Below are 10,328 nucleotides of genomic sequence, written 5' to 3' on the forward strand. Positions count from 1 at the left end.
GCATAACCGTCAGGACTGAATCCAAGATTATTTCAGCCTTCAACAATTTTCTGGTTTAAATCATGCTTTTAAGCTTTCCTTTTTTCCTCTCTTTTCTAAACACTTCTTTTGAGATTCATATCTTCCATTATTGCGAGCACATTTTCCATACCACCACTAGCTGCCACCACTTGAACTGCCAAGTCTGATTATTATTTTTTAAATTATAGCTTCATGGATCAGGAAGCATTTAAGGCTTAAAATAGATTGAAATATTCTCTTCATGAAAGAAAAATATATTTTGTCTTGGGACAAGGTGAAAGTAAAGAAAAATGCATGCGCTACTGTACTTCCGTATTCATCGCACTTTGTCCCAACAATTTCCAGAGAATGTTCATTTTACTCAAGTCACAATGGAATACTCAATGAATGGCAGGACACGAGGAAGCTCAGAGGAAGAGGGATCTTGGGATGATTGTGTACATATCCCTGAAGGTAGCAGGACAGGTGTGTGGTGCTCACTAGAAAGCGACCACAGGTAGTTAGTTGGTCAAGAACATATTTTCTGGATGTGCTGTCAATGATAATGTATACTTAGCAGAAATGTAGTATTTCAGTGGTATTCCCTTTACATTTTTCCAATTTCTAATGCAGAAGTAAGAACCATCTCTCGTTCTCATCAATTTTCAGTATTTATGAACTTAGATTTCTTTAAAAAGCCAAGGTTTGTTTGATCTATAAGCCTGCAGCCAAAACAAAACTGACTGGCTCCAATTCCTAAGTCTATCCAGATGGGAAGTCTAGAAATTCCTTGCATACGTCTGCCCCAAGTCAGCCAGTGTAAATGATCCATCTGGCTAAGGTGAATTTGACTTTTCATTCATGAAAATGTGGAGATATTTGAGTGTATCATATTTGGAAAATTACAATTTTCTGGCATCTGAATCCTCAATATCCAATAAACAATTGTGTTCCCACCTCCAATATCCAACATGTTTCCTTCCAGCATCTTTCCTTTCATGCATCTATTTTATTAATGCTTGCCTAATCAGTGCCCTTCTGAATTTTCTCCCCCATTCCAATGGTAATTCTTTGCATCATATTTCAATACTGAAATATTCGATACTATGATTGAAACTGCCCACATATTCAACTGTAGAACGTGTAATCCACTTTGCCATTTGGAAGAGTGGCAATAGTTGGTACATCGTACTCTCCACAAGTTTGTAGTTTTAGCTGTAAGGTTAATGGTCAATAATTCCTTTGGATAGGTACTAACACAAGTATTATCTTTGCAACAGTGCAAGTAATCAGAGAAAATGCTGGAAAACCTCAGCAGGTCTGGCAGCATCTGTAATGAGAGTGTGGGCTTAAATGAAGTGCTCTTTCCAAGGGCTGGTGCAGACTTGATGGGCTGAATGGCCTCCTTCTGCACAGTAAATTCTATGAGAGAAAAAAGCTAACATTTCGAGTACAGATGACCCTTTGTCAAAGTTTTTTTCATGTATGGAACGATCTGGCTAGACTGTATGCAGAGCAATACTTTTCACTGTACCTCGTTACACGTGACAATAAACCCAAACCCAAAAAGGTTTGACTTTAATCAATTCCTTACAAAAACCATTATGGTGTTTTAACTTGCTGTGCAAATTAGCTGCTGATAAAAATGGAGGAAATGATTTTGTGTCCCTTTGGCCCTCGTACACGCTCCTCCAATGGAACCTGTTGGATGAAGGTGAAGCCTTCCGGTGTCGGAAAGTATGGAGTCTCCATCTGTCCAAAGTTATGCATTTTTTTCCTGTAAAATTTTATCAAACAAACCCCCCCAAACGTGTAAAAAAAAAAAATTTTTATGAATAAAATAAATGAAAAAAATAAAAATTAAATGAATAAAATGAATAAAAACCCCCCGAACTTGTAAAAAAAAAATGAATAAAATAAATGAAAAAAAATAAAAATTAAATGAATAAAATAAATGAACAAAATGAATAAAAAAACCCTGAACTTGTAAAACAAAAAGCCGCGACCGTTGAAAAAAATAGTGGCCGCACTGCGCATGCACGCCCGATCATCGGCATAGTTTTGCGTATGCGCGCCGATGATTGTGCGTGCATGCGCAATGCGCTGAATTTTTTTTTACATGTTCGCAGCCATTTTAAAGTCCGCTTGCAGCCAGCGTTATTAAAAGCCGGCTGCTGCGCAGGGATTTGCGCTATCGGGAGCGCCCGAAAGGACGGCTCCGCGACCCTCCCGACACCCGCCCGCGACCTACCCGCAGGTCGCACCCCCGAGTTTGAAGAACACTGAGCTACAACAATTAAACATGTTAAAACTGCAACAATTACTTTTTCTTTCCCCTCCAAGGAATCTTCTGAAATATGTCTAATACAAGGGTGGGCAAACTTTTCCGTGCAAGGGCCACATTCAGAAATTCGCAATTCACAAAGGGCCGCATAAGTAAAATAATTACTTCACCCGGTTATGATTCTGGGCGCCTCATATAGAACATAGAACAGTACAGCACAGAACAGGCCCTTCGGCCCTCGATGTTGTGCCGAGCAATGATCACCCTACTCAAGTCAACGTATCCACCCTATACCAGTAAGTAACCCAACAGCCCCCCCCATTAACCTTAAAAAAATTTTTTTAAAAAAATTCTTTTAAAAAAAATTTTTTTTTTTTTTTTTTTAATGACTTGGTGGGCCGCAGAAATACCTTTGGCGGACCGCATGCGGCCCGCGGGCCGTAGTTTGCCCACCCCTGGTCTAATATATCGAACACCCCTCTGTTTCCCCACAGTGATAGAACAGCAGCCTCCACTTTTTCAACACCCAGTCCCTGGAGATTGCACAAAGAAAAGAAAATCTACTGCAAGTTGTGAAAACTGTCAGGATTGGTCCAACACCATACAAGCCCCTTAAATCTGCTTCATGTATTCATGTAAATGCCTGTTGTTGCTGGTCACCAGTACAGGGGAAGGGATGGTAAAGGGTTGTAGTGCAGAAGAGGACAATGCAAATCCTAGTCTCCATATTTCATCCTTACCTCAGGCACTCGCATTGGGATTCAGAGATTGTGAGCCATTACGATGGAAAAGTGGGCAGCAAGTTCCTAATCTCAACCACACTGACCACAAAAAAATATATATTTTATGTTCACTTCGTACTGTACCGCAACTGCAAAGTGTGCCTTTTATCAATAGACACTGGTACAACGAGGATTTGGTTTTGAGCTCTCCCCCCTTAGAGTTTGGCCGATAAATAATTTTGAATAATCTGAAAGTGAATTTGAGTTTCCAGCTATTCCAATTTGTTTCTGGTTGGTAGCAAAATACTTTTAATGGCCAGAATCTGTTGGTAGGCTTCCAGTGAACTGCACCATTAAAATTGAAAATTTAAACCTTTACTCTTGAGAGTAATTCTGAGAGACCACGCTCATTCAGATTCATCTGTGCAATGGCTTTTTCAGTCTGTAAATTTTGGAACCAAGTTTGTTACGTATGTATAATTTAGCAGTGCATTTTGCTCCTCACAGATTGCTACGTTTATTTCCTGAAGGCATGGACATTTGTTCACATACAGACACGATATATTCCAGCAGTTTTTCAAGCGAGCTCCTGGATATAAGCACTGTTAAGTTATTCACTGTTTGGTGTATTCAGAGGTGGGCATGATCCTATTCATATTCGTTAACCTGAGATGTATGTTCCAGAAAGGGCTATTGTATCGTGACCAGGGACTACCGACTCCAGCGATGCTAAAGTCCACTGGAGTTATTAGCTAACATACGACAATCTACAAAATTGTACAATGTTTGCAAGGTATATTGCTGTAAGGAGCTGCACACCCACACTTTACTGACAAGTGTTGCTAAATAACTTCCTGTAATTACAGCACACAGCAGTCGACAATGGTGCCCCATTCAAAAAACTATAAAACCCTGAACTTGAAAATTGCTATGTACAGCTGTGCAGCATGTGACCAAGTATAATCTATGCATCGGAGATAAATACCAACATGCACTTTAGTTCTTCCCTTCTTTGAAAACACTTCCTTCCAACAGCTGGTATTTCCACTTTTTTGTTGCATTGAGCTCAGTGTGCTGTTTAATAAACCAACTAAGAATTAGCAAAATTGACACACCAAAGACACTGAACTACAAAGCATTAAAATCCTGGGTTGGAATTCATAGCTCCTGGGCTACAGGTTCTTTACAGCAATCAGGATGCAATGGATTTTAATTGTGATAAAAGCCAGAGGTGCTAATGAATAATAGGTTGTAAACTTGCCTTTTTGGTTGCAGGCAGTACCTTTATTTCTTTCATATGTACTTCTTTGAAATTAGTTTACTTTTAACCCCCTTTTTGGATAATCTAGTAGAACTCCTTAAGAATGACCAGTCCAGTAGGTTTTGCTCATGTTGCTTTTGCAACGTTGGATAGAAGGTTCAGGAAATGCTGCATTTACCACGCCCTCCAAGTTAATGTTCCTCCAATGGGGGAAAAAAAATCCTCAACTTCCCTCTGGTGTTGTTGACATTGTGATGTAGCCAAGTTTGAGAAATCACCACTTCGGAGGATCTCACTGGTGACCCATAACCTTCCTCCCGCTCTGATGCACAACACATTCACACCCCAATTCTCACACCATCAGATAAGCCCTTCTCTCAATTGCATATTTCACATTGATGGAGGCACAGAAGCATTGCTAATAACATAAAAATAGAAGCTTGCATGACTACCCTTCAGAAGTACTTAATTGACTGTAAAGTGCTCAAGAGATGTTGAGGTCATGAGAGGTGCTTTGTATCAATGCCAAGCCACTCTTTTAGATACAAAATACTTTTCCCTCGCCCTCCATTTATTACTGCTACCACTGAAGTTAGGTGAAATTAAGGTTTTCACCCGTTAGTCTGTAAACAATATACCTGAGAAACTAATGGATAATCAACAAAACTTAGTACATTGAAACGGTATGGCCCAAAGAAGAACTGATTATGTTTTGGCCAAGTTGTGGATATGAATCCTGGATTTTATTTTTTAAAAGGGTCATGCAATTTTGGGAGAAAGGGTGAATTGACTTTTTTTTTAAAAAGTGTACTTGCTTGCTTTATTTAGAAAAGTGTTGATTGGTTTAGAATGCTGTGGATTGTCTCAGCTGCTGTGGTGAAATTTGTCACACCTGTCAAACCGTGAACAGAATTTTCAGAGCAGGTTGTTGGATACAGTTTGGTCTAAAAAGTCATCTCAGTGAGATGGAAGCTCTCGTTTCATCAGATTTGGGGTCTGGTTGAGGTTTCTTTTGGGTTTGCTAGTTACCCTAAGAATTCTACCACAGACCGTTATTCATAAAAAACAATCTTTATTTACAGAGCTGTACATGTCATCTCCACACGACGTTGAAGCAGAAATCAAACTCATCATGTTGCATACTTCAGCCTTTTCCTCTTGTTCAGGTCTGCTGACTTCATGCACCAATCCCAACTATTGGGTGCAGACCAATCTTTCCACAAGACATGCCAGAATTTTCCAGTGACTCATCAGATGAATTTTTTCCTCCCTTCCTTTCCAAAGAGAAGTGCCTGGTTTCTATTTAGCTTCAAATTAATGGTAACGTGGAAATTCATTGACTAGGGCGATTCCTTCCTACACGTCCATGGAATGGCTCAGTGTGGGGGTGGGGGGGATTTATTTCAGAACTGCCAATTCAAGATTCTCTGAACAGCACCAGTAATATTTTTCCAGTCGAAATAATGCATGAAATAAATAATTAGTTCACATTTCATGAGAAAAACATCGGATATCAGGCACAGAACCAGGCCATTCAGCCCAACCAAGAATCAGGATTCCATTTACATCACTTTCAAATTGGAGCATTTTACACAAATGTACATCCTGGCTATTCTTAGCCTGAAAAATCAGAACATTTTGTTAAGTAGCATTACTTTTATGATAACAACAGGAGTTCATCTACTTTGGACGACATAAATAGGTATTTATTTTTATTAAGAATTTTCATTGAAAGCTGCATCAGAGCAAATAGAATGTACATTTTCACCCATTTCAGGATCAAAACAGCTGCTGACAATCAATTTAAAGAAGAAGTTAAAAGCTTCATCCTCCATAAAACACATTACCCCTTGTGGGCTTCATTATTTTAGTTTAGTTCTAATTAGGGTCAGGTCTTGACTTTTCTATGGCCAGAGGAGATTTTTGGAACATACAAATGGTTCTCAATATTGACCACCATAAGGAATTCAGTGACCGTTTGTGAATTGGAATGGACGGTTTCCCCTTCTAACCCGTGGTGGCAGGAGGTACAGTCACCCCCTTACGCCCCATTGAATCACAGGTAGTGCAAGTTTGTTACAGCCAAGACATGGTGGTTTACGATAAGCTACTATACAAAGAAAATCAGATATTCTAGATGCAAATATGTTGCTCGCGTAAAGCATCCTTTTGTACTGTGCAACCCTTTCATAGAACATAAGAACATAAGAAATAGGAGCAGGAGTAGGCCATCTGGCCCCTCGAGCCTGCTCCGCCATTCAATGAGATCATGGCTGATCTTTTGTGGACTCAGCTCCACTTTCCGGCCCGAACACCATATGGGTGAAGAAGTTCCTCCTAAACTCAGTTCTAAATCTACTTCCCCTTATTTTGAGGCTATGCCCCCTAGTTCTGCTGTCACCCGCCAGTGGAAACAACCTGCCCGCATCTATCCTATCTATTCCCTTCATAATTTTAAATGTTTCTATAAGATCCCCCCTCATCCTTCTAAATTCCAACGAGTACAGTCCCAGTCTACTCAACCTCTCCTCATAATCCAACCCCTTCAGCTCTGGGATTAACCTAGTGAATCTCCTCTGCACACCCTCCAGCGCCAGTACGTCCTTTCTCAAGTAGGAGACCAAAACTGAACACAATACTCCAGGTGTGGCCGCACTAACACCTTATACATTATACTTTCCTCAGGAGTATGCGGAAGTGTCAAGAACTGAATTACTATTGTCATGAGAACAGCATTGATTGGGTGGAATATTGAAGGATGCAGGATTTGCATCCATTTTATTCTCTCTCTCGAGCTTTATGGGAGGCAAACAGTTATTGAATGTTCAGGCAGGATTAGTGATTTGTTTGTTACATAAAATGTTACAAGGTAGTCATTGCAGATTTCATTTTTAGGCAAAAAAATAATTAAATTAAATGCATCGCAGCATCTGTTCCAGATCCTGAATTCCTCATATTATAATTTTGCCCTTCAACAAACATTTGTTAAGAAACAGGAGCCGTAACCTACTTCTAAACTTTAAATTCGATTTTTGGGCTATATCACTGTAAGCTCTGCTTATGTCAGACTTTGAGAGACAGTAAGGGTGGTTTGTAGGTGTAAGAGGGGACAATATCCACTATCAGGCTACCAGCCCTTTTTTAAATAAAGTTTAACAGCCTATTTGTTAGTGGCAAAAATTTTCAGGATACAGAGAGCATTGATATTGATTGTACATCCCCAGAAAGTATCCTCACCCATCAGCTATTCCAATGGGGTTGGATACAGATCTTATTCTAACAAAATAGGAATCTACATCTCGTCAGTTTTGGTTAGTAAACCTTTTGAAGTTACTTCCTATAATGAAGGATGATTTATACTTGGAGACAAATGCCTCTTCCAGAGTTGGTAAAGTATTATATTAATTCTGAAGGATATTCAGATAATCATTCAAGCATTAACAGCTCTTGGAATTCTGATTTCACATTGAGACAGGCCCAATTCAAGCAAGAGCCATCTGCAGAAAATATAGTGGAAGTAACATGGGGAAAGTGAGAGATACTGAAATACAGTTGATGTTGGTTAGTTTAAGCAGCTTTATTTTACAAGTCACTATCACAAAATATATAACATTGTATTCTCTACCAGAGAGACTGTGCCCAACAAGTTTGTGAATTAGGGAGTGTGTCCATTGCACTGATGGATTGAGGGTTGACAACTCAAATATGCAATTATTCAGTTTCCTCTTCTTTTTTTTTAATAAACAATTTTATTGAGGTAGTTTTTGGCTTTGTAAACAGTTACAGACATCAACAGAAAGAAAGCAAAAAAGGCAAAAATGTGCAAACATCCATGTACTTTCAATACTTCAATCGTAACATACTGCACAAGCCCGCTCCTCTCCCACCGGTACTACCAGCCATTTTTTCCCTCCTACTCTACTCTACTCTAACCCCCCCCCCCCCTCCCTCCCTCCCCTCCCTCCCCCCCACCCCCTGCTGACGCTCACTCTCCCGCAAAGAAGTCAATAAATGGTTGCCACCTCTGGGCGAACCCCTGTACAGATCCCCTCAAGGCGAACTTAATTTTTTCCATACCCAGCAAACTCGACATGTCCGCAAGCCACAACTCAGTCTTCGGGGGCTTTGAGTCCCTCAACGCCAATAGTATTCGTCGCCGGGCTATCAGGGAAGCAAAGGCCAAAACATCGGCCTCTTTCTCCCCCTGGACTCCCGAAACCCCCCCTGGACTCATCACCACCCTTGTTTTTAGCACCCGGGACATGATCCCCGCAAATCCCTCCCAGTACCCCCTCAGCTTAGGGCATGCCCAAAACATGTGAACGTGGTTCGCTGGTCCTCCCGCGCACCTAGCGCATTTGTCCTCTACCCCAAAGAATTTGCTCATCCGAGCCACCGTCATGTGGGCCCGGTGAACGACCTTAAATTGAATCAGGCCGAGCCTGGCACATGTTGCGGTCGAATTTACCCTACTCAGGGCTTCTGCCCACAGCCCATCCTCCATTTCCCCGCCTAGCTCCTCCTCCCATTTAAGTTTCAGTTCCTCTGTCTGGGACCCTTCCTCCTTCATGAGCACCTTATAAATACCCGAGACTCTACCATCCCCTTCTTCCCCGCTAGAGACTATTCTGGCTTGGATCCCCATTGGCGGGAGGCGTGGGAAAGATGGGACCTGTCTACGAACAAAGTCCCACAACTGTAGGTACCTAAAATCATTTCCCCTTACCAACCCAAATTTCTCCTCCAAGCTCCTCAAACTCGCAAAGCTCCCTACCAGGAACATATCGCCCACCCTTCCCACCCCCGCCCGTCGCCATACTCGAAACCCCCCATCCATACTCCTGGGGACAAACCGATGGTTGTCGCAGATTGGTGCCCAAACCGACGCCCCCGTCTCCCCTACATGCCTCCTCCACTGGCCCCATATCCGCAGGGTCGCCACCACTACCGGGCTAGTGGAGTGCTTGGCCGGCGGCAGCGGTAGAGGAGCCGTGACCAGGGCTGCCAAGCTGGAGCCCCTGCATGAAGCCACCTCCACCCGCTCCCAAATAGACCCCGTACCCACCATCCACTTCCTTATCATAGCGATGTTGGCCGCCCAGTAATAATTAATCAGACTCGGCAAAGCCAGCCCTCCCTCGCTGCGGTTCCTCTCCAACATCACCTTCTTCACCCGCGGGGATTTTCCTGCCCAGACAAAGCTCATGATCATCCTGTTAACTCTTTTGAAGAAGGACTATGGAACAAAGATCGGGATGCACTGAAAAACAAACAGAAATCTCGGGAGGATTGTCATCTTTACAGTCTGCACCCTCCCTGCCAGCGACAGCGGGAGTGCATCCCATCTCTGAAACTCTCCCTTCGTTTGCTCCACCACCCTGGCCAAATTTAACTTGTGCAGCCTGCCCCAGTCTCGTGCCACCTGGATTCCCAAATACCGGAAATTTTCCTCAACCAGCCTAAACGGTAGCTGTTCTCCTGGCCCCTTGCTTGTACCACAAACATTTCACTCTTGGCCGTATTTAATTTGTATCCTAAGAACTGGCCGAACTTCCTCAACATTCCCAGTATACTTCCCATCCCGGCCACTGGGTCCGACACGTATAGGAGCAGGTCGTCTTCGTAAAGAGAGACCCTATGTTCTACCCCACCCCTCACCATCCCCTTCCATCCCTCTGCGGCTCTCAGCGCAATCGCCAGCGGCTCTATGGCCAGCGCAAACAGCAGCGGGGAGAGCGGGCAGCCCTGTCTGGTCCCTCGGTACAACCTAAATTACTCCAACACTTCTCTTAGTCCTGACGCTGGCCCTCGGGGCCTGATATAATAATTTGATCCAATCTACCAATCCCTCCCCGAACCCAAACCGTCCGAGCACATCCCATAGATAGTCCCACTCCACCCGGTCAAAGGCCTTCTTGGCATCCATCGCCACCACTACCTCCACCTCCCTACCCACCGGGGGCATCATTATCACATTAAGTAATCTTCTCAGGTTGGCCGCCAGCTGCCTACCTTTCACGAACCCAGTTTGGTCCTCCCCAATCACCTCCGGTACGCAGTC

Source organism: Scyliorhinus canicula, chromosome 19 (assembly GCF_902713615.1).
Source record: "Scyliorhinus canicula chromosome 19, sScyCan1.1, whole genome shotgun sequence".
In the NCBI taxonomy this organism is placed as follows: Eukaryota; Metazoa; Chordata; class Chondrichthyes; order Carcharhiniformes; family Scyliorhinidae; genus Scyliorhinus; species Scyliorhinus canicula.